The sequence below is a fragment of the Camelus dromedarius genome, chromosome 16 (genome assembly GCF_036321535.1).
Source record: "Camelus dromedarius isolate mCamDro1 chromosome 16, mCamDro1.pat, whole genome shotgun sequence".
Lineage (NCBI taxonomy): Eukaryota > Metazoa > Chordata > Mammalia > Artiodactyla > Camelidae > Camelus > Camelus dromedarius.
This window is the reverse complement of record NC_087451.1, coordinates 12,242,999-12,268,321: the sequence shown is the minus strand read 5'-3', so window position 1 is coordinate 12,268,321 and position 25,323 is coordinate 12,242,999. Positions and strand designations below refer to the sequence as shown.

Sequence of the window (25,323 nt, the reverse complement as noted above, 5' to 3'; positions counted from 1 at the left end):
GTCTCTGTGTTTAGTATGGTTTACTTACATAAATCAAGAGAATATTTTTAATACGTCACCATATGTGTGAATTATATCTGCAAAGACACACATGAAACTGTTTTCCGGAAGGGGAGTTAGATGGCAGGGTAACAGGGATGCAGGAGACTTTTCATGGTATACCTTTTTATATGTTTTTAATTTTATATAATGTGCATGTACTACCTATTAAAATTCTAAACCCATTTTTATGGAGAGACACATTTGGCACTCTGTCACAAGTGACGTAAATTTTGCTTATGGTGAATAATCTGACTATATCTTTGTGAAACCCATTAAAAAAATACCAGTTTGTTGTCAGCTTTGTAATGTCGTGCTCTCCAATGAGAAAAGCTTGTCTAACAGGATATAGTGTCAAGTTGGAGCCACTGATTAAAGCAGCTATGATTACATAATGAACATAAAATGCAAACATATATCAGATCTTCAGGAAGTGATTGTAGGGCTAATTTCCACACACTTTACATTTTTCACTATCATGGTAAACAATTATTTTAAAAAAATCACGCTCCAACAGGGCACATGAGTTTTCATTAGAAATGGTGTAAACCATAATGTTTCACTATTCAAGCCAAATTTGATTAAGAGGGAAGGAGGAAGGAAGGAAGGGGGAAAGGAAGGAAAGAAGAAAAGGAGGGAGGGAAGAAGGAAGAGAAGTAGGGAGGAAGGGAGGAAGTTTTTCCCGTCTTTGTGAAGGACTTTTATGAAAGTGCTAGAGTTATAAAAGTAGATGTTTTATTTGGTGTGACTGTGAATAATTTCTTAATTTTGTGCAACATAAGGCTTATTTATAAATTGTTGGCATGTCAGCCAATATTACTAATTTGGAAGGCTTTAAGAAAACAGGTATCACATGAATGTCAAAGTTTGTTTTTTTAAACATGTTCTTCTTGTACTAGGAATAGTAATTTGCTCTTTTCTTAAGGAGTTATTTTTGTAAAATTCATTGGAATAAATCTTTACTTTTACTCATTAAAAAAAAGGTATTAAGAATCATTTTGGCGGGGGGAGGGTATAACTCAGTGGAAGAGCACATGCTTAGTGTGCATGAGGTCCTGGGTTCAATTTCCAGTATCGCCTCTAAGAATAAATAAATAAATAAACCGAATTACCTCCCCCTACCAAAAAAAGCAAAAAAAAAAAAAGGAAAGAATCATTTTCCATAAACTGCCAGGTAACTGCAATAGAACAGTAATGAGACTGAGCTAATTTCAAATACTCCTCATTTCCAACAACTGTATTTTGGGCCCACCTGATAGTCTTCCTGTTAAGGAGGACATGATTAAGATTTTTAAAAATAAATTAGGAGGTTGAATTCTTTGTGATTTTTTTTTTCTGAAATGCAATAAAACTATCAAGTTAAAACACAAGATTGTCAGAGGAGTGACATCAGAAACATGACTGAATAAGATGTCCCTCCTCCTCAACCACAATTTGGCATCCATCTTCAGACAAAAATGCCTTTGTGGAAGCTATGGGATTCAGCACCATATGCCAAAGGATCTGGAAGAGTCTCACCCACCGGTGCTTCACATAATAGACATACAGACCACAGTCCCAGATGTGGACCCTGCAGTGGCCTACGAACTGACTCCAGCCCCTCTTGGCTGGGAACCCCTGGAAAACACTGTTGTAGACAATTAGTCATAAATAAGAGAGTCTTTATGGAACTCCAGGTTTCCAGCAGATAAGTTCCAGCATACAACTGGAGCAAAAAATTCCAAGTTTAGACACAATAAAGAAGGTAGTTAGTAGAGACTGGAGGAGGTAACTGCTAGTTCAAATATGAAGATAGCAACATAAGACTTTAAGGAATATGAAAAATCAAGGAAACATGATACAACCAAAGGATCACAATAATCTTCCAGTAAGTGATCCCAAATACATGGAGATCTTGAGATTTACCCAATAAAGAATTCAAAATAGCTGTTTTAAGAAAGCTCAGTGAGCTACAAGAAAACGCAAATAATTCAACATGAACAAAATAGGAGCTTTAACAAAGAGATTGAAATTTCAAAAAGAACCAAACAGAAATTCTAGAGCTAGAGAGTACAATGAATGAAATGAAAAAATGTAATACAGAGCACCAACATCAGGAGAGATCAAATAGAAAAAAGAATCTGTAAATTAGAAGACAGAATTTTAAAAATTATCCAGTCAGAGGAGACCAATGACAAAAGAATGAAAAAGAGTGAAGAAATTCTACATGATCCATAGAATACCATCAAAAACAATTTGAAAAATTACTGGGGTTCCAGAAAGAGAAGAGAAGGAGAAAGAAGTAGAAAGCTTATTTAAAGAAGTAATGTCTACACATGAAAAAATGTTCAATTTCACTAATTATCAGAGAAATACAAATCAAAACCACAATGAGGTATCACCTCGCACCAGTCAGAATAGCTAACATTAAAAAGTCCACAAATGGTAAGTGCTGGAGAGGGTGTGGAGAGAAAGGAACCTTCCTACACTATTGGTGGAAATATAATTCGGTGAAGTCACTATGGAAAACAACATGGAGAGTCCTTAAAAAGCTAAAAATACAGTAACCATATGACCCAATAATCCCACTCCTGGGCATATATCCAGAGAAAACTCTAATTTGAAAAGATACATGCACCTCAATGTTCATAGCAGTATTATTAACAATACCCAAGACATGGAAGCAACCTAAATGTCCATCAACAGATGACTGGATAAAGACGTTGTGGTGTATATACATACAATGAATACCACTCAGCCATAAAAAAAGAATAAAATAATGCCATTTGCAGCAACATGGATGGACCTAGAGATTATCACACTAAGTGAAGTAAGACAGAGAAAGATAAACATCATATGTTATCACTTACATGTGGAATCTAAGAAAAAAGACACAAATGAACTTATTTACAAAACAGAAACAGAGTCACAGATATAGAAAACAACTTATGGTTTCCAAAGGGGAAAGGGAGGGGGAGGGATAAATTAGGAGCTTGGAATTTGTATATACTGGCTATGTATAAAATAGAAGATAAATAACAAGGTCTTACTGTATAACACAGGGAACCATATCCAATATCTTGTAATAACCTATAATGAAAAAGAATACATATATATGTATAACTGAACCACTACACTGTACACCAGAAACTAACAACATTGTAAATCAACTATACTTCAATAAAAAAGGGCAGGGATCCTAAATAGACATTTTTCAAAAGAAATCTTACAAATGGCTAATAGTACATGAAAAGATGCAAAACATCACTAACCACTGAAGAAATGCAAATCAAAAAACACAATGAGATTACCACCTCATGCCTGTTAGAATGCTTATCATCAAAAAGACAAAAAAAAAAAAAAGGTATGTCAAAAACAGAGAGAAAAAAGGAACACTTGTGCACTATTGACAGCAATGTAAATTGGAATCACTATGGAAAACAGCATGAAGGTTCCTCAAAAAATAAAAGTAAAACTACCAAAAAAAAAAAAATCCACAAAAAACAAAACCAAAAACCATGTGGGGAAAAAAAGTAGAACTACCTTATGACCCAGCAATTCTACTTCTGGGTATATACCCAAAGGAAATGAAATCAGGATATAGAAGAGAAATCTGCACTCCTGTGTTTATTGCAGCATTATTCACAATAGTCAAGATGGAAACAAGCAAAGTGTCCATCAATGGATGAATGGCTAAATATGATTTAGTGCGTGTATATATATATACAATAGAATATTATTCAGCTATGAGACAGAAGGAAAGCCTACCATTTGCATTAACACAGATGGAACTTGAAGGCATTATGCTAAGTGAAATAAGTCAGACAGAGAAAGGCAAATACTGTATGATCTCAGTTATAAATGGAATCTTAAAAAGCTGAACTCATAGAAGCAGAGAGTAGAATAGCAGTTGCCAGAGGCTAGGGGTAGAAGAAATGGGGAGATGTTGGTAAAGGGTACAAACTTCCACTTGTAAGATGTATAAGTGGATATGAGGATCTAATGGACAGCATGGTGATTATAGGTAACAGTACTGTATAATATACTTGAAATTTGCTAAGAGAGTAGATCTTAAATTTGCTCATCACAAAAAAGAAATTGTAATCATGGGAGGTAGAAGTGTTAACTACCCTACTGTAGTAATCATTTTACAACATATAAATATATTATATCAACAGGGTGCACACATTACAATTACACAATGTTCTATGTCAATTACATCTCAACAAAGCTGAAAAAAATTCAAGATTGCCAAGACTGATGCTGACTTTTGAAAGAACACTAGTAACTTCTGAGTTGCTAAGAATTTGTTTTACACATACCATCTCCTAACTGTTCTTAAGTAGTTTGAATATCTAAAAATAGAAATTTGATTGTAGCTATTACACAATGTTGCCATTATTTTTCATGCTGCTATTGCCAAAAAAAGGGTTGAGCATATGAGTACTATAAGAAGCCTGTGAATCTGCTTGCAACAGAATTCAGAAAAAAATGGTAAGTGTGTGCCACTTAAAGTAAGGGTATTGTGAAAGAAACTGCAATGTTTTGTGGCAAAATGGATCCACTGAAATAGGAAAGTTAAAAAAAAAATCATAATAGCCTTTCTTAATATGCCTTGATTCAGCAGCGATAAGAAGAGTGTAGTGGATATTTGCTGGGGGTTTTGGCTGTCCAGCATACTTCCCGTCCCTCTTCCTATCAGCAGCTCAGTCTTCCCTTGGAGGGAACCCTATGTTGTGTGTTTTGTTCATGTGCCGACCACCCCTGACACACACCTCCCACTGCTGAGGCTCTCTATGGAAATAAAGAGCCAGATCCTTCCTCCAGCTGCCCTTTAGTGCCCCTAGGGAGCAGACACATGGCCTAACACAGGCAATACAATGCTCCCTGCCAGGATTTTGCACCTTGAATCATGAACCAAAGTCTGGAGGAATCTGGGAGTCAGGTTGCTCCCAGCAGCAGTAGCACAGTGCTGAGTTTATGTACTCCGTGCCTCCCTTGTATCCCACCTTCTGTCCGTTTAGTGAGTCCCCAGTGCTCACCTATGTTACTGAGATATGGATTCAGTAGCATGTAATAGAAACCCAAAATAATGGGCAATTAAACAAGGTTCAAATTTCTCTTTCACATAAAAGTTTGGATATAGGCATTTTAGGATGCTTATTGTAGCTCTGCAATCACTTGGAACCCAGAATGCTTCTAGCTGCCTGTTCTACCATCCTTAAGGTATGGACTTCTTCCTCATGGTCCAAAATGGAGCTCCAGCCATCACATATATGACTGGGTAAAAGAAAGAGATTTATGCCTCCACCCATTAAGAATAAGTCCAGGAGATTTCACATGCTACTTCTGCTTATATGCCACTGGCCAGAAGTTAGTCACATGGCCAGATCTAACTGCAAGGGAGGCTGGGAAATGTGGTCTTTATTCTGATAAGCAAGTGAGTAAAAAAGGACAGGACAGAAATTATGTAATGATTAACACTCTCTCACACACACTTTCCACAATTACTTTTTTACTTAAGATAGGCCAGTGTCTGTCTCTATTACTTCCGACCAAGAATCCTGTTTGATTCAGTGAGGAAACCCTGAATGGAATGACTTAAGGAGGCAGTATTATAGAGCATCACCATTCACCCCAAAGTGTAAATCAGAAACCTGGGCATATTCCTTATCTTTCATCTCCTTCCATATTTAATCAACCACTCAATCCTCTTTATTCTACTTCTTTCATAATTCTCAATTCCAACCCTTCCTTTCATTCCCGCATCATTGTCTTGATCACGCCTTTGCCATTTTTCTATCTGTACCCTCGAATTCCACTGCTGTCTTGTGGAGTGCTCTTTCTAAAATCTAAATCTGCATTAATACATCTTCAATTTCCCTGCATAATACTTCAACTAATCCTTCTTAAAAACAAAAGCCAAACTCCATTGTGTGGCACACAAGGCCCTTCACTAAGTGGCACTTTTAGTCTCATCTCTAGACATTCTCCATTGTACATAACCTATGTGCCTGGCACCTTGGATATGTCCTCATCTCTATGATATGCCTACTTTGATGAGAATCCATTCTTGCTCACGTGTAATATTCAGGTAATCTGGAATTACAAGTATGTTCAGTGTGACAAGGAAGGAGAATGTGGGCACCATGCTGTCCAGACATATAAGAAATAAGCATTGTCCTCTTTTTAAGGAATATTTTATGAATGGGAGATGCATCATGATGACAAGATTATTATTCATGCTTATTTCTACCCCTAGTGCTAAGTACTATGCTAGATACTGACAATTAAAAACTAGTAAAATGACAGGTTACTAGAAACAATGGACATGATAGTGGATGATCATATTCTCAGATCTACATACATTTCAGGATTCTTCAGTAACGTATCTTAAGGTAAGTCATCTGTATGAGATCAAATAACTACAACATAATATAGTCAAAAATTACAGATAAATACATGAAGGTTACTTTTTGCTTTTCAAAGCAAAAAATGCACCATATTTTTTTTCAAAGAGCCATATACAGATTTCAATGAAATGGGCAATGTAACAGCAAATCATTACACTCTGATAAGAGAGAAGAAAGAAAATAAAGTTAATATATGCAAATAACATTAATGATGAATATGAAATGAAACAATATTTTCTCATCAGGATGATAGAATAAGGATATTTATTGCATAAGCTTCTACACTGGGATGAGTTCCTAAGTGAATTATAAAGTCAGATGATGTGGGATTAAACTGAAAAGCAAATACTTGAATTAGACATAATAAAGAAGCTTCTAATGAAAGATCATTATAGGAATGAATTACTGAGCATGATACAGACTCTCACTGGGATGGACAATTACCTGTCTAAGATGACTTAATTATGAATCTGCCTAGAGGAATGAAGCTCAGTTGATGACTTTTATGCTGGGATTTTATTGTTCTGTTGAAAAAACATAAAACCTGCATAGTTTTAAATTTAAACTTATTATAAGGCATATAGTGGAATGAGTCCATGTAAAGATCAGACTGTTGATTTACAGATGTGAAATCTATAACCTGGATTATGTGGAACCCAGGTACTATGCAGCCTTTACAGAATATTTCTCTATACAATGCCTGATAATAAAAGAATCATAAATTTGATAGTTCTTATCTAGTACTTCCTTCACTTAAAGGTATACAACATTGCATTAATGGAATATCACATATAAATTATTTAGGTTGGTCTTGTACGCCCAATTACAAATCTACAAACCTACCCTTTCTAATAAGGCTATGGGGTGCATGAGGTAAAAATCAAAATTCTCCATTATTCATTGCACTTATATGACTGATTGAGGCAAGTGGGTAATCATTTTCAATTCAGTTTCAGACAAAAAACAAACCTTAATTTAATCATTACGTTGCCATAAACATTGAAAATAAGCAAAAAGTAAACAGAGGTAAGAAAAAAATTATTTTATGGGAATTTGTTTAAAGGCATTAAAATGCCAACATAAATGGGTCTGTTTAAGAATCATAAAAAAGATATATACACAGTTCATAGAAAGGTTATATCAAAAAATCATTCAACTAAGAAATAGCATTGTGGTATATTTCTTCCCAGTCATAATACATATTTTTATATAATATGTATTTTATATTAATAATATGCATGTCTATAATATATTTTTATATTTATAATACGTACTTTTAAATAAATACACACTGAACAATTTTTTCTCTTATTTTGATTTCAGACTTAAGGAAAGTTGCAAAAGAGTCCAGAGAACTCCCTTCTACCCAGATTTGCTCTATGTGAAGATCCTTCCCTCTCCCTTTCTCTCTTTCATTTACTCTGTTTCTGTCTTTGAAACTTTTCAGAGTATCTTAGAGATATGGTTCCCCTTTACACCTCAATAGTTCATTGTGTATTTCCTAAAAACAAGAAATTCTCTTGCAATAACCACAGCACAATGATCAAACCAGGAAATTAACATTGATGCAATACTGTATCTGATCTTGCTCATGTTTTGCCAATTCTCCCAACAATGTCCTTTATAACATAAGAAAATCCTGGGTCAGGCTTTGCATTTGATTATGTCTTTTTAATTTTCTGACTTTCTTAATGTTTCACAACATTGACATTTTTGAAGAATAAAGACCAGTTAGTTTTCTATAATGTCCCTTGGTTTGGAGCTGTCTGATGTTTCCTCATGATTAGGTTCAAGTTATACTGTTTTAGCAAAAACATATAATTGATGTTATGTTCTCAGAAGGCACATGTTGCCAATTTGTCAATTATTGATGACGTTAACTTTGATCCACAGACACAGTGTTTCACATCCTATATTTTCACTCATAATATTTTTTATCTCTTTCATAATTTTTGGAAATATCATTTCAGTGTCTATACAGTATTTCATTTATTGACATGTCATAATTTGTTAACAAGCCTTATTTCTGTTTCATGTGTCACTGCAGTGGTAAGGACTTTCAGAATTACCATACAACAATGGAGTTAGCAGCCTCCTGATTTTTAATGGAAATACTTTCAGTCTTTTGCCATTAAGTATTTTATTGGCTTTTGATTTAAAATAAGTTTTTCAAAATGCTAGGGAAATACTCTTTATAGGTATGATTAAAATTCAAGAATCAAGATATACCTATTTGTTTAATTAATTCATTAATTAATGACCATAAACCTAGAATTGTCCACCCCGACTCCAATTCATACATAACGCAATAATGGTGTGTCCAAGCTATGTTTATTGACTGTGCTTTGTTCTCTTGCCCTCTGGAAATAGTCTCTTGTTTATCAAAAACAGCCCCCTCTGAACAATTACATTTCATCAGCAATTTCAAGCTCTGTCCTCTCACTCTGGGCTCTGTGTAGCTGCTGATCTTGGCAGAGGGGTAAAAGAAGAGGGTGTGGTAGCTACTTTTTTTCCTGCAGCAGGCAACAATGGCTAGAAGCTGCTGGGATGAACTTGCCACCTGAGGTTAAAGGTTCAGCAGTTTCAAGCAAGTGCAGAGCAAAAAGACAAGGCTCTTATCTTTTATCTTCTTTTGGTCAGCTCAAAGAGTTTTTGTGAGTATAGGAGAGTTTTTGACACCCTTAGACTTACATAAGTGATGTTCCACTGGCGTGTGTTTGAGAGTAGGTTTCACCAGAAGACACTAGAAACTGTTGTTGCCTTCTGGCATCTAGTGATTGTTACTAATCACAATTAAACTGTGAAAGTGTTTGAAAGATTTACTTTATATGCTTATGTATGTAACCAGTCTATTGAAAAGTTTCAACTCAGGGAATATAAATGTGAAAAGTTTTTTTGTTTTGTTTTGTTTTGTTTTTCTCTCAGGGGCCCAACTGTGATATACTTAATCTCCTCCTTCCCTTTAATGTCCTAGGCAGATCCTATAACATTCTGATCCCTTTTAAATGTTAAGGCTAGCCCTTAAAAAAAGTCTAGGCCTGGTAAAACCTTCAAACTTAAACACTTCATTTAGAAATATGTGATATTTAGAACATATTTATACTAAAAAATTATTTATCTGAAATTTAAATTTAATTTCGTGCCCTATATTTTATTTGTTGAATCTGGTAATCCTAATTTTAACTTCCTTTCTTCCCTACCTGCCTCGCTTCCCAGAGCAGGTTTACCCAAAGGCTAGAAGAATGTGGAGTAAGGAGGAGGCACAGTCTGTTTTGTTAACCCTCCCTCCTTACCAGTTTGGTGGTGGCAAGAAGGGTTCTGAAAAAGGAAAACATCTCTTTCTCTAACTTGGTATGAAAGTGTTACCATCATTTCTCCAGTAAATGCTAACTGGTCAAGGATACTGTGTCGGTACAAGTTCTCCAAGGAGATGCTGCAGTGGACTTGGGAGTACGAGAGGTTTACTGAGGAGTAATACTGCCAAAACGTAGGGAATAGGGTGGGGGAAGAGAATCTGACAAGAATTTCAGACTGTGATGCAGGTCTAACAAAGTCTCAGCTAACCACCAGGGACTCTGGAGAAGAGACTGCACATTAAGAGGAGTCCTGCATTGGGCAGAAATGGCCAGGCCTTAGTATCCCTGCTGTTTTGTCACCGACTAGGGTGTACCCAGGAAAATCACAGGCCCCAACTCAACTGGCGCAGCTGACGCTGATGGCACAGCTGGAGGCTGACAGCTAACTGCACTCCCTAAAGTCAAAAAGCAAGTTCTTTCTTGAATAGAGATCCGGGCAGCTCACCACCATGACTGCCACAGGTGTCTTCTGTGTGGCAGGTGTCCAACTGCCCACTTCCTCCTGAGGTTACTGTGTGGGCTCTTTGGAAAGCCTGGCAGGGCCTCAGTACAACTGTTTCCAGTCTTGAGAGGTCTGGTTCCAGCTTCACTTCTGCCACCTCTGTCCCTGTCTCCCTCAGCCTCTTGCTGCTGGAGTGCCTTCAGCCAGCGGGGAGCTCTCTTGGACAGGTAGCTGTCTTCGGCAGCTCCCGACCCTTTGGAAAATGCTCACATCCTTGTCCTGATCCAGGGGAATGCAGGCTGCTCCACCAGGCCCTGTCTCTGTCTCTCCCTTTCTCTCCTATTTACTCTTCCCTTGCTCAGATAGGCACAGGTGATAGATCAGGTGTGCTACCTAAGCAGGTGTGTGGACATTTGGATACTGAAATGCCAGTCACCCCTTCTTGCAGGCACTCCTCAAAACACAGTTTACAAGCGATCTTCTAAGTATCTCCCAGTTTACTTGGCTTGCTATGAGGAGGGGAGGAACTTACCTATCACCATTAACACACTCCCTACCAGGCCCATGCCTCTCTTCTTCTATGGTGCTCAAGAGATAACAGGTGTGATTTCTTGAGTGAATGACAAAGGAGTAGAGTTTTAGAACACACATTTCAGGATTTATGTAACCTAGATATGAACTTATATGAAAATCCTTCTTTGTGCATGTTGTAGCAGGAAAAAAAGAATTGAAAACCACTGGTGCAGAGACAGAATATATAATTAGACCAAATATTGAGGATCATAAGTACACTCATAAACCTTTTGGGAACAAACAGATAAGCAAATATAGCTAATCAGAGCAGTGGACATTTGTAATTTGTCTCTACAGCATAATAATAATCATAATAATAATTCCTTTTTCAAGTCACAGCTGGGTTTACTACATATAGCTGCAAAGGTTGTGCACCACACATTCCAAGGGAGTGCCAGTCACAATGCAGATTGTCTGAATGGTAACCCTTGGAGTTGTGCAGTGCACAACCTGCACAACATTCACTGTATACCCGGCCACAGCCCTAATTTTCCTATGTGAGTCACTGCTCACCTTGTCACAGTCACCTTGATCTGATAGGATATACCAGAGTTAGAGCACATGACCGGGCCTAATGCATCCCATTCCCCTGGACCCTGGGTCAATGGTGGGCACATGAACTAAACCTAACCTAGCCCAATCAGAGTGGCTCTCAGGACTCCTGATGGGAATGTACACTCTTATGACATAATTTTCCAAATAAAAACTCTGACCCTTTTTTCACACTAATAGTACCTAATGAAGACTGCAACTATCAATTAAATGTCTCAAAATGAAGGACTTAAAATTTTTTTCCCAAGCAATGATGATGGTATCTTCATTAACACAGTGACTCTCCTTCTTGGCCTCTCTTGTTCCCAGTTGACACCACTGAGACTGGGTTTCAAAGGATTTTTTATAAAAAAGGTTTCGTCTGACAAAAAAAATGGAGACTAAACTGGCATTGCCACAATCTCTAAGTAACCAGTCAAGGCTGGAAGAAATGGATCAAATGTATTGGAGGTAGTGACCTTCTACCACTGCAGGTGATCAAAGCCAGGCTGGTGACTGTTTAAGGCATGTAGTAGAGGGGATTCAAACAACCACTCGGGACTTGGACTGTTACACTGCCAAGGTGATGTCTTCAGTGTGGTCTTTTAAATAGTAAAGATATTCAAACACATGCACACAAACAGAAACATGATATTCTAAGAATTAAATAGATTGTGCTATGGATCTGCCTCCAAAAAAATTTGGAAGCACAAGAGTGTGAAGATGCTTTCCTTTGCAGGGTATCATTAACTGAATTCTGATGCCAGTATGTCAAGATTATGAACCAGATTCTTGGGTGGTTTTCTTCACAATTTTGCTGGGATAGTCTACTTCTTTGTGCATTATATTATTTTTATGTTACTAATTTTAAATTTTATGAAGTTTCTTCCCATATATTTTCTCCATGTAGCTATCTAAAAAGCACATGTACAACACAGTGACCAATTTTTTGTCATTTATGTCTTTTGCTTCACCAATTTATTTACAGATTTATAGTTCATTGACTTCCACAGTTAGAAAATTAATGCTAAATCAATCCTTTGTATAAATTTATTATAACTTTACTATAAATTATTTTGCAATAGGTTGTTTGACCAATGTGGTGTAAAACTCTATTGTATATAAATGAAAACATTAAGCAAGTTGAAGGCATAAAATCAGCACTCTAATATAGCAGCTTGTGAGAAACTATATAGCATTTTTATGTAGCATATGGGAAAACTGTGCAGCATGGGGGTTTTGAGTATTAATTCTACAGTTGTACTAAATCTAACATGACAATCTCTATCTACAATCCAATCAGATTTAAAGTGGTAAGTTTTCATTGCTGTTCTGAATGCTGAATTATCTAGATGGTGGTGTTTGAGAAAGCTCATCTTCATAAAGCAAGTTTAGACCCCTTAGAGTCTATACATGGAAATCATCTTAACTACTGGGTATTCCAAAATGTAGTTTTCTTTCAAATTCTTTCCAAAATTGCTCTACTGTTTTGAGCAGTTTATCATCTTTTAAGTGGAAGAAAATATCTATTAATATAATAGAAAGAAAAAAATTGTTTTAAATTCTGATCATCCCATTTTCAGGGCTTAACTTTTATTTTTCACCTGACTATTTACTTTTGACAAATCATAAACTGGAAACTGAACAATAAGGAAGAACATGTACATCATAGTCCCAGTATTTTTAAAAGGCACACATAAATACAGCTCAGTGAATTTTCACAAAACAAACATATCTATGCAATCCTCAACCAGATCAAGAAACAGAATGTTACTAACCCCCCAGAAGTACCACTTGGACTCACTTCTAACCACTAGCCATTGGTAACTACTATCCTAACTGCTGATAGATTCATTTTTCCTGTTTTTATACTTTATATAAATGGGATAATACATTAGTACTTTTGGGAATGGCTTCTTCCACCCAATTTAGATCTGTGAAGTGCAGTCATGCTGTCATATATAGCTTGTTCCTTCTCACTGTTACATACTATTTCACTGTTTAAACTTACCATAATTTTATTTCTCCATTCTACTGTTGATGGGCATTTAGTTAAGTTTCTAGATTTTGGCTATTACAAATAATGCTGCTATGAATATTCTGGAGCACATTTTTAGTGAATATAAGTACATATTTTTGTTGAGAATACATCAAGGAACTGTTTTAATTCTATATATGTATGATTAAAACGTCTACTCTTTATGTAATATGTACTTAGCATCATGGACAATGACACCTTTTTCCTGGTCATGATGTTTAGAAAGTGGCCTACAGTTTTCCAGATCCAAGAAAGATATTATATTTCAAAACATTCTAGTAAGATATTGGAAGGTTATTTAGATTTTTTTAAATAGATTTAAGACCTTAACTCAGAAGTACAAGAAATTAACTTTAACTTTGTTTTTGTATCACTACACTTAATTCCCATTTTGAGCTCCCATTCTGCCCAACAGCAGGAACTTAATCTCAGTGAATGCAAAATGTCCTTCTCCTGCCTTTTCCTGAGCTGCACCTAAATTCCAGGGATGGACATGGTATTGGGGCTTCTAGTTGCCATCTATTCAAGCTGACAAGTGTTCATTCCTACCTGGGCCCTGCTAGGTATTGGGGTACCTTCCTGCTTCTGGCTGTAGGTCCTCTTTGAGTCTGCTGGCTCCTTTGCTGAGTTAGGCTCTCTCTTAGGCCTATTGCCTCATACTCCACATACAAACTCATGAATAACATTCCTTTGTTCCCACATCCTGCTGGGCTCATAAACACTCTATTAATCCAGGATGGAGTAGGCAGACTGATTCCACCTATTCTTCTAAATCCACTGTTCATGGCATGAACTCTATACCTTGAATTTGTTAGGCCTTGGGTTTTTTAAACTTAAAAGTTCAGGTTCTTATAATTCAAAAGCTTTTTACTTGTGTCATCCTTTGCTCAAGGCAGGGAATGCTGATGACTACAGGGAAGTAGGTGTAAGGGAGAACTGTTCCACCACGTAAATATGTGTTTGATTCTGTTGCTCCTTTGAAATCCTTTCATAACTTAATTTAAAAAACAAATACCAAACAAACAGAACTCTTTCTCATTACTATCTTATTATGATCACAACTAGATTTACATCAAATTGAATTCAGTGTACAGCTTGGTAAAGCTGATCGCTATCTGTTGTTTCTAACATAGCTTGAAATTTCTTGAGAAAGAAAATTCAATAGCAAACTACTAGCTACCATTTACTGAGTACAAACTACATGCTAGGGGCTAAGCAATACATACACTGTATGTATTTCCTTATTTAATTTTTATAGCAACCTTATGATATCTTCATTTCATATATGAGAAAACTGAGGCACAGGTAGGTGAACTAACTTGCTCAAGGTCACAAAACTAGGATTTGAATCTAAGCGATGAAGAACTAAGAGCTACTACAAATAACCACCATGTTACACTACCTTAATGCAGAGTAAGGACAGAATCTAGCAACTTTGCTATTACTCTCTACATTAAGACATGAATGTCCAGGCCATTTTGTGGACGCCAGTTCAGCGTGAGCATCTAAAAGAGTCAGGCGTGTGGGGAGCGGGATGATCCTGCCGAGGGTATGTGGATTTGAGCCTCCGTGCTTGTAACAGAGATCTCGAAATGCATTGTGATTCCTGTCCATTGGACTGTAAAGTTTATGTAGGTAATTTCGGAAACAATGGTAACAAGACTGAACTGGAATGAGCTGTTGGCTATTATGGACCACTCCGAAGTATTTGGGTTGCTAGAAACCCTCCTGGCTTTGCTTTTGTTGCATCTGAAGATCCCCGAGATGCAGCGGATGCTGCCCGAGAGCTAGATGGGAGAACACTATGTGGCTGCCGAGTAAGGGTGGAACTGTCCAATGGTGAAAACAGAAGTCAAAATCGTGGCCCACCTCCCTCTCGGGGTCGTCGCCCTCGAGATGATTATCGGAGGAGTCCTCCAACCCGCCGCAGATCTGAAAGAGAGATCTCCAAGAAGCTTCTCTCGCAGCCGGAGCAGGTCCCTTTCTAGAGATATGAGAAGAGAGAGATCGCTGTCTTGGGAAAGAAATCATAAGCCAACCCTCTCTTTCTCTAAGTCTCCTAGCCGATCTAGGTCAAACGAAAGGAAGCAGAAGACCAGTTTGCAAGAGGAGTGGTGTACAGGAAATAACTGCATTTGACAGGAGTATGTACAAAAAATTCATGTTTGGTTTGAGACTTCATAAGCTTGATGCGTTTTTAAGATGTTTTAGCTGTTCACATTTGTTTGTCTCTTGGAACAGTGACACATAAAGATGTAATTCTCTATGGTTTGAAATGGATCATATGAGGCATGTAATACCAAGAATCGTTACTTTACAATGTTCCCTTATGCAAAACTGAATTTGCTTTTAGTCTTACACAGACTGATAATAACCTCTAGCTCCCCAGCTAAAGTGTGATTAATATTACAGAAACAAAACTGGCAAAAAGTGAAAAGACTTTCCACAGCTGGGATATGGTATGCAGCTGTAGTTGAACAAGCAGTCTAAAAGCTGCTCTGAATAAAAGCCAGCAGGTAAACATTAAAGTTGCACCATTAAGCTAGATTAGAGATTTAAAAATCTCACCAGTCTTCACACTGGACAAGAGGTTGTCCAGTGGTATAGAATCTTAAGTTTCAAGAAAGTTAGTTTACCTTTGCTTTAGGTCATAAGTTCCTTATGTGATTGCTGTATATGAATATATAGCTTTTCGTAACATTCTTTACTGGGAAATTTGAGACTATTCAAGATACCAGTGTCCTGCCAGTTTAAGGATACATTTTAGAGCTGAACTTTTGAGTTACTGTGCAAGATTTTTTTCATGCTGTCATTTGTAATGTTTTGTGACAATCCTTGGGATTAAAGTTTTGGTTACAAATTGTTGTTGAACCTGAAAGCCTGTTTTTCCTTGCAAAAGTAAAATCTGTGAGCTCGGTACCAAGTCCAGGTATAACATTCCTATTGGAAGCCATATTTATATTTTCTTATAAAGTGCTTTTGACAATACAATATTAGCATAATTGTGCAAAAAAAAAATGAATGTCCAGAAGATGTGCCTTTTCAAACAAGAAAACTGGACAGCTCCTTAGTACTGCTTTCTAGATTCCTGTTCCCATACCTTATTTGAATCATGACCTACTATGTAAATAGAGTGAATAATTTGTTACAATTTCTAAGGTCAATTTGCAACATAGAAAATTACATACATAAGGAAAATTATAAAACTCTGATAAAAAAACCAAATAACTAAATAAGTGAAGAGATATTCCATGTTCATGGATAGACATACTCAGTTTTTTCAAGATGTCAGTTCTTCCCAACTAAATCTATAGATTCAATCAATCCCAATCAAAGCCCTAGAAAATTATTTTGCGGGTACTGACAAGTTCTTTAGTTTATATGGAGAGGAAAAATACCCAGAATAGCCAACTAAATATTAAAAGAGAAGGACACTGTTGGAGGACCAACACTACCTGACTTCAAAACTCACTATACAGCTACAGTAAGCAAGGCTGTGGTATTTACAAAAGAACAAACAAATAGATCAATAGAACAGAAAACAGAGTCCAGACATAGCTCCATATAAATATAGTCAGCTGATCTTTGACAAAGAAGTAAAAGCAATACATTGGACAAAAGACAAATCTTTTTAATAAATGGTGCTAGAATGACTAAGACATCCAAATGCAAAAAAATGAACCTAGACAAAGACCCTACAGCTTTCACAAAATTGACTCAAAACGGACCACAGACCTAAATGTAAAATGCAAAACTATAAAATTCCTGGAAGATAACACAGGAGAAAACCTACATAACCTTGGGTTTGGTGGTGACTTTTTAGTTACAATAACAAAGGCACAATCCAAGAAAGAAAAAATTGATAAGGTGGACTTCATTAAACTTAATAATTTCTGCTCTGCAAAAGACACTGTCAAGAGAATAAAAAGACAAGCCATACATGGAGAGAAAATATTTGCAAAAAAAAATCAGATAAAGGACTGTTATCCAAAATATAAAGTCTTAAAATTCAACAATAAGAAAACAAACAACTTGATTTAAAAATGGGCCAAAGATCTTAACAGACACCTCACCAACGAAGAACTATAGGATGGCAAATACGCATATGAAAAGACGCTCCACATCATATGTCATCAGGGAAATGCAAATTAAAACAACAATATGATATCACTACACACCTATTAGAATGGCCAAAACTCTCACAACACCAAATGCTGGCAAGGACATGGAGCAACAGAACTCTCATTCACTGCTGTTTAAACTGCAAAATGGTACAGCCACTTTGAAGACAGTTTGGCAGTTTCTAAAAAAACTAAAGATACTTATACTATACTAATCCAGCAATTATGCTCCTAGTACTTACGCAAAGGATTTTTATGTGTTAAGTCCACAAAAAGCCTGCACGTGGATGTTTATCGCAGCTTTACTCATAATTGCCAGAACTTGGAAGGAACCAAGATGCCCTTCAGCAGGTAAATGGATAAATAAACTGTGGTACATCCAGACAATGGAACAGTATTCAACACTAAAAAGAAATGAGCTATCAAGCCATGAAAAACATGGAGGAAACTTAAACACAATAGTACTAAATGAAAGAAGCCAATCTGGGAAAGCTACGTACTATACCATTTCAACTACATGACATTCTGGAAAAAATATAACTATTGAGACGGTAAAAAAGATCAGTTTTTGCCAGGGTTTAGAAGAAAGAGGATGATTAGTATGAGCACAGGGGATTTTTAGGGCAGTGAAACTACTTTGTATGACACCATAATGGTGGCTATATATTATTATATATTTATTTACTACTGTATATTTGTCCAAACTCATAGAATGTGAAACACCAAGAGTGAATCCTAATGTAAATTATGAACTCTAGATGATAAGGATGTGTCAATGTAAGATCATCAATTGTAACAAATGCATCACTCTGGTGGGGGATATTAGCAATGGAGAAGGCTATGTATGTGTGGGGGCAGGGAGTACATGGGAAATCTCTTTATCTTCCTCTCAATTTTGCTGTGAACCCGAAACTTCTCTACAAAATAGTCTATTTTAGAAAGAAGATAAAGATTATATATAAGCAAGCAGTCATTGAAACTGTCTGCAAAAGGCTTATGAATTAAAGTTGTTAAAAGTGTTCAACAGTATGTGGCTATGCGTACACACACACATACCCATAACTTACATAGCTGACAATCCCAAGTGCTACTATACATGAGTGAATATCTGTAACGAAAATTAAGTTTATTCAGTGCCTTCAAAAATAAAGGCAGCTGACAAGGATATATTGTACAGCAGAGGGAATATAGCCAATATTTTATAATAACTGTACATGGAGCATGGTCTTTAAAAATTGTGAATCACTATGTTGTACACTTGACACATGTAATATTGTATATCAACTATACCTCGATAAAAAAATAAAAAATAAAGGAAGCTGGCTATTTTAGTATTATCAATGAGAAAACTTTGATCTAAAAGCAGTGGGTAAAATTAAGTCATTTTTACTTCACTACTTTAGCCTTTTGCCCCGAAATAAAGGAACAAATCCCATAGTTCTACCATTTGCTTCCTATTAACTAAGGGAATGCATGCTCATTTCAGAACATTCAAACCTTACAGAAATACACAATGAAGAAAATGAAAGTTCCCCCATAAAATTATCTCCCCAGAGATTACCACTACTAGTAATTTGGTATATATTTTTTTCAGAGTTTTTTTTCTATCCATATATGATATCAGCATCTATCTGTGTTTAAAAAACACAATACCAACTCCAAAAGCACTGGAGAGCAATAGAAAGCCTTCATACACCTCCGAGAAAATGAGTAATATGAAAATTACATTGCATGTCATTATAAAACTTCCCAAGTGTTCACTTTATTTTACCTCCACCTCACAAAACTGCTTTCTCATTCCATCTCTTTCCCCAAACTCATACATAGCCACCTTTTCTCAAACCTCCTTCCTCTTCCCTATCTTTTATGTTCCCTTTTCTTTTCACAAATAAAGCAGTCCGAAGGCTTTTCCAGTTTTTGGTCAAACTAATCCCACAGTTGGCTAATTAGTCAAGTAAATAAAGGACCTTTCCTCTTTAGAAAGTTTGGGGGGGCAGGAGCAGCAAAGGAAAACACTCATAATATTACATTCTTTCCTTATCACACATGTGTGGTTTTATCTATTATATAAAGAGGGTTTTTTTGTTATTTTAATAAAATGAGATTATAATTCTGCTTTTTAATTTGCTTTTTTTCCCATTTAAGATATGTTAAACATCTGTTGATGTCAGTATAAATCTACCTCACGTTTTATAATCGCTTAGCATTTCATTACATTAAGTGTTTCATAATTTACTTAGCCAACCTCCTATTGTGTGACATTCGGTTATTTCCAAATTTCTGCTATTTTATGTAATGCTATAATGAATATTCTTGAATAAGTAGGGTAGAAGCCATCTCATCTGACCCTATTGGGACCAGTAGTCGGTTGGTTAGTCAATTTAAGCAAGGAATCATAAAAATTGATACAACATGTTTTAAATGCTTTATATTAACTTAGGACACATGTATGTGTTTTTCTTCTCCAATGTTTTGACAAAGAGTCAAGGTCTTTTATTTTGAGAATGAGTTCACTGATTACATATAGTTTCACATTATGTTTCTTGCACAAACCATGGCCAAAACACATGGCTTACAAGTTCCCATTTCAGGTTTTTTTTTCCCCAGTGTAAAGCTCAGTGGGCTGTGGGCACCTGTCAGCATACTTTAGAGAGGGAACTACAGTGTTGGTTATTCTGGTGAGCTGTTTAAGTGGAGACTGATTAACAGAACTACTATATACTTGTGAGATAAATTCTTAGAAATGAAATTACTGGATTAGAGTAAGCTGAAAGTTATACAGCTATTGTCAGACAGCTCTCCAAAAAGGTTGTCCCAATTTATATTCCAAAAATATTGTGTAAGAGTTTTTATTTCTCAGATATCCTCACCAACAATGGATATTATGAATAGTTTAAACCTAACAATACTATTTATTCAACAATATTTATTAAAATTTATATGTGTAAAATTAAGTCATCATGGATCAGAGACCTAAATGTGAGAGTTAAAACTGTAACATTCGTAGAACAAAACTGCTATAGAGTGAGTGTCACATCTCTCAAAGTTCATATGTTAAATTGCAACACCCAAAGTGATGGTATTCAGAGGTGAAACCTTTGGGACATGACTAGATTATAAAGGTAAAGCCCTCACGAATGGGATTAGTGACCTTAAAAAAGAGACTGCAGAGAGCTCCCTTGTCCCTTCTGCCATGTGAGGATACAGCGAGAGGCAACAGACTGTGAACTAGGAAACAGATCATCACCAGACAACAAATCTGCCAGAGTCTTGATCTTGGACTTCTCAGTCTCCAGAAGTGAGAGAAATAAATTTCTGTTGTTCATTAGCCACTCAAAAGTTTCTTCTGTTCTTTATGGTATTTTTGTTATAGTAGCCCAAACAGATGAAGTAAAAAAATACAGGACTAAATCTCTATGTTTCTGGGTTAGGCAGTCTTAGATAAGCACCAAAACACACATGACAAAAGAAAAATAGATAAATTGGATTTTATCAAAATTAAAAGTTTTTGTGACACCTCAGAGAATGGGAGAAAAATTTTAAAAACATATCTACAATGGATTTGTATCTAGAATATATAAACTTACAACTCAGTTTTAAAAAGAAGAAATAACCCTGTTTAAAAATAGGTGAGGGTTGGTATAACTCAGGGATAAGGCACATGTTTAGCAAGCACGAGGTCCTGAGTTCAATCCTCAGTACTGCCAATAAATAAATGAATAAATAAATAATAGGCAAAAGATCTGAATAGACATTTCTCCAATGAATACATACAAATGGCCTATAACACATGAAAAGATACTCAATATCATTGGCCATCAGGGAAATATAAATTAAAATCACATTAAGATACCACTGCACATTCACTAAGATGGCTATAATAAAAAAGATAATAACAAGTGTTGGAGAGGTTTGGGGAAACTGGAACCCTAATACACTGCTGGTAGGAATGTAAAATGGTGAAACTGCTTTGGAAAACCATCTGGCAGTTCTTCAAAATGTTAAACATATAGTTACCATATGACCCACCAAATCTACTTCTAGGTATATTTCCAAGAGAAATAAAAACATTATGTCCATATAAAAACTTGTAAATGAATGTTCATAGCAGCATTATTCATAATAGCCAAAAAGCAGAAACAATTCAAACACCCATCAACTGATGACTGAATAAATAAAATATGGTAAAATTTATAAAATGAAATATTATTAAGCAATAAAAAGGAATGAAGTACTGATACATGCGACAACATGAATGAACCTTGAAAACATGCTAGGCCAAAGAAGCCAGTCATAAATGATCATCTATTTAAGGATACCATTTATATGAAACATCCAGAATAGGCAAATCCATAGAGACAGAAAGTAGATTTGTGGTTACCTTGAGCTGGAGAAAGGATAAAATGAGAATGACTACTAATGGGTATGGGGTTTCTATATGGGGGTGATGAAATGTTCTAAAATTAATTATGATAATGGTTGTACAACTCTTTAGTATGTAAGAATACTAAACCCCACTGAATTACACACTTTAAATGGGTGAACTGTAATGACATGTGAGTTATACCTCAATAAAGCCTGTTATATTAAAACAATTGTTATGTGCCTGGCAATGTTCTAGGTGCTACAAATATAGCCATTGACATATGTCTTCCATTTACCCTTCCAGGTTCACTCCTCACCCTTCTCCACTACGTGCTTTGCCCATAGAGGCTGATCTAACAGACCACATCAAAAGGGTTCTCATGCCTTGGTTGGGTTTGGTCAACAGGGAGCCCAGGCAGGAGATCAGAGTGGGAAGGAAAGTGGAATCAGGATATTTATTCTCTTGGCTCCCTCCCTGAGAGGACACCTTGCCTTTCCAGGCAAGGTCACTGATCTTCCAAGGGAGTCAACTTTACACGCTGTTTCTTTTAGGTTCTACTAACTGGTATCCCTCCTGCCATTTTAGGCCTAAAAGTGGTGATATCACAGCTGCTACCACCTCGAGGATACTGTTGTAATCTCTGTGGTTTCCCTGTACTTGCATCTTTGTAAATAACCCCTAAATAATCACTTAGTAAAAAAGTATTCCTAAAATTATTCTGAGCATATCATCTATTTTCTTTTGAGACCTTTACTAAACCAGACAAATAAGGACGCTGCCATCTTAGAGTTTTAATTCCAATGATCAAAGAAAAGAAATTCATTAATAAGAATATTCCAGGCAGAGGGAACAGAAAGTACAATACTGCTGTTACAGGTGGATGCTTGGGCTGTTTGCTGCACAGAAAGACCAGTATGACTAACATAGAATGACTCAGTGGCGAGTAATAAGACAGGAAGCAAAATGGTGGGCAGGGCCAGATCATATAGAGTCATATGCATACTATTATATTTTTACTTATCTGATATATTTAACTAAATAGTGACAAAACATAAATAAAAACACAACTTTTAGTACTTGTAATACAATGTTATTTGCATCCTTGACTTAAAAACCCTGTGCTTTGTGTTATAGTATTGTCAAGTACTTTCAAGGACAGGAAGAGGCTTAATTTCCTTCATTTTTTTTTTTTTTTTTTTTTTTTGATGAAGGCAAATTTTTACTGAAGGCAGATCACAGAGGAGAGAGCTCCACCACATATCACAGGACAAACCGGCCCATCTGCTGTATCCTGTAACTGTATCTCTTTTTCCTACCGTCTGTCTTTTATCCTTTCACTCTGCTCTGTCCCTACTCCCCACCTCCACCTCTCAAAACCCATCCAGCTCACAGCCTACTCAGCAAAAGCGGAAGAGGCTTAATTTCTGATTTGTAAAATACACATAAATTTAGGTGATTAAGAGTATAGCCATGTCTTGAACTGAAATGTGTGTGTGTGTGTGTGTGTGTGTGTACATGTTATTAACAAAGACAAATCAGAAAATAAAATTCATGATATACTTTCTTTCCCATCACCTAATACCTTACGGGAGAGATCTTTCTCATTCAGAGCCCTAGGTCTTGTTTTGTTTCTTTTTTTTCTTTTTAATTTGCTGTTTTTAAAAATGAGTTTATTATTTAAGGAAAAGAAACTCCCCTTTGAAAAAATAGAAATGTGAAATTGACCAAGTTGTGTTGGGTACCTAAACGAAGCAAATCCTCCTGTGACAATGGTAATACATAAGTTGAAGAAAATTTGCCTATAAAGCAAATATTGCCATAAACATACTGATTTTTAGGGGTGAAAAATATCTACATTCAATATTCTCATTATAGTTTCTTTCTAATAAAATCTTTGTGGATGTTTATAGGCCTTCTCTCTGGAAAATCTGCAGGCAGCTTGGTAACTTTATATTTAAATGAATGTCAAAGAACAAACTAGGAATGTATCAGAAACGGGGAAAAGACTAAGGATTGTGACCAAAGAAATCAGTTGAGCTTTAAGTATAAATGAAGCACAATTAACATTTTGTGGAGCAAAAACTCATAGAAATAAATATTCTAAATAACAGTTTCTTCCTACATCTTGTAGATAAATTATATCAAGTCATGGGTAAAGATTTTAAATAGAGTTGCCAGTATCAGAGTCAAAATTCTCCAGCGTAAATTCACTGACAAGGGACTGCTGTACAATCTCTAAAAAAAAATTTAATATCCAATGTATTTACTCTAAAGAATTGAGTGTATAGACTCACAATCTCTTCGGGCCTTAATTTTCGATCTGTATAAGTGTAGTACTGGTTTTGATTTTTTAAATTCTAATTCCTGGTAACAAATGCTTATGCTCTTGCAGTTTCTGACTGATTAGAGCGCCCTCATGTGTGTCTTTGTTGTAATGTTTTAGATATCTAAAAAAGGACTAATCTCAGTAGCAATACAATTATAATTTATTTTCCCATTTATAATAGCTTCAAGTATCATTCAGTAAATGCTAAAGATTGTGATTAATCCTACTGCCACTCCCTATCAAGCTTTTCATATGCCAAATTTTATTCTAAAGTAACTGAAGTTATTATTGTTCTGGTTCAAATTTTAATGGCTTAAGGAGTTTTTCCTTAAAACTGCTAAAAGTTTTTCATCATAATATTATTTTATTATCATGCTTGAATGAAAATCTGTATCCAATTAAGTTGTTAATTATATGTGATAGCCTGACTGTATATTTCCAGGGGTGGGTAACAGCTCCACCAGGTCATTTCTAACTCAGTTTTCCAAATAAAAATTTACTTGTCTAAATCATTGCAAACAGATTTCTTTCTACTCAAAAAGACCATACCCGAGGGAGCCAAGAGAATTTCATTTTTTTTGAAAACTGTATGTAAAATCAAAAATCTCATAAATCCAATCACATTTTAAATGGCATTTACCCAACAAGTATGTATTGAGGGCCCCCACTACGTGCCAGGAATAAGACGTCAAACTGAGGAACTCAAAGTTACTAAAGAAAAGAAAAAAATACTGGGTTTTTTTCTCTTTCTATAAAATGACTTAGTAATAAATGCCTCACCCTAGAGAATTGCTGTAAGGATCTAATAACATGACATATGTAACCACATCTTTTAAAAGAGAGAAATGTTATTAAAATGTTTGCAAGAGAAACCTTGGTGGTTCCAAGGACATATTTTAGGGGTTGCTTTGCATGCAGAAAATCCTTGGATGTGGGGCTCTGCTGATTTTTTTAAATTAAAAATTTTCTTCAAATTTTCATGACAGGAGAGAAAGTGGAAAGAGAAAATTAAGTCACCTAAGAAGTCTGAACTATTATTTTCCTCATTGCCTCTTTTTTTTTTTAACATTTTTGTATTGATTTATAGTCATTTTATAATGTTGTGTCAAATTCCAGTGTAGAGCACAATTTTTCAGTTA

General features: G+C 35.8%; 1 long non-coding RNA gene and 1 pseudogene across 2 annotated transcripts in view; one reads left to right on the top strand and one right to left on the bottom strand.

Moving 5' to 3' along the window:
- Positions 1-25,323, bottom strand: part of LOC105097831 (uncharacterized) — a 131,872-nt gene that overhangs the window by 76,859 nt on the left and 29,690 nt on the right. The gene's annotated exons all lie outside the window — the stretch shown is intronic.
- Positions 14,907-15,510, top strand: LOC105097892 (serine/arginine-rich splicing factor 3-like; annotated as a pseudogene).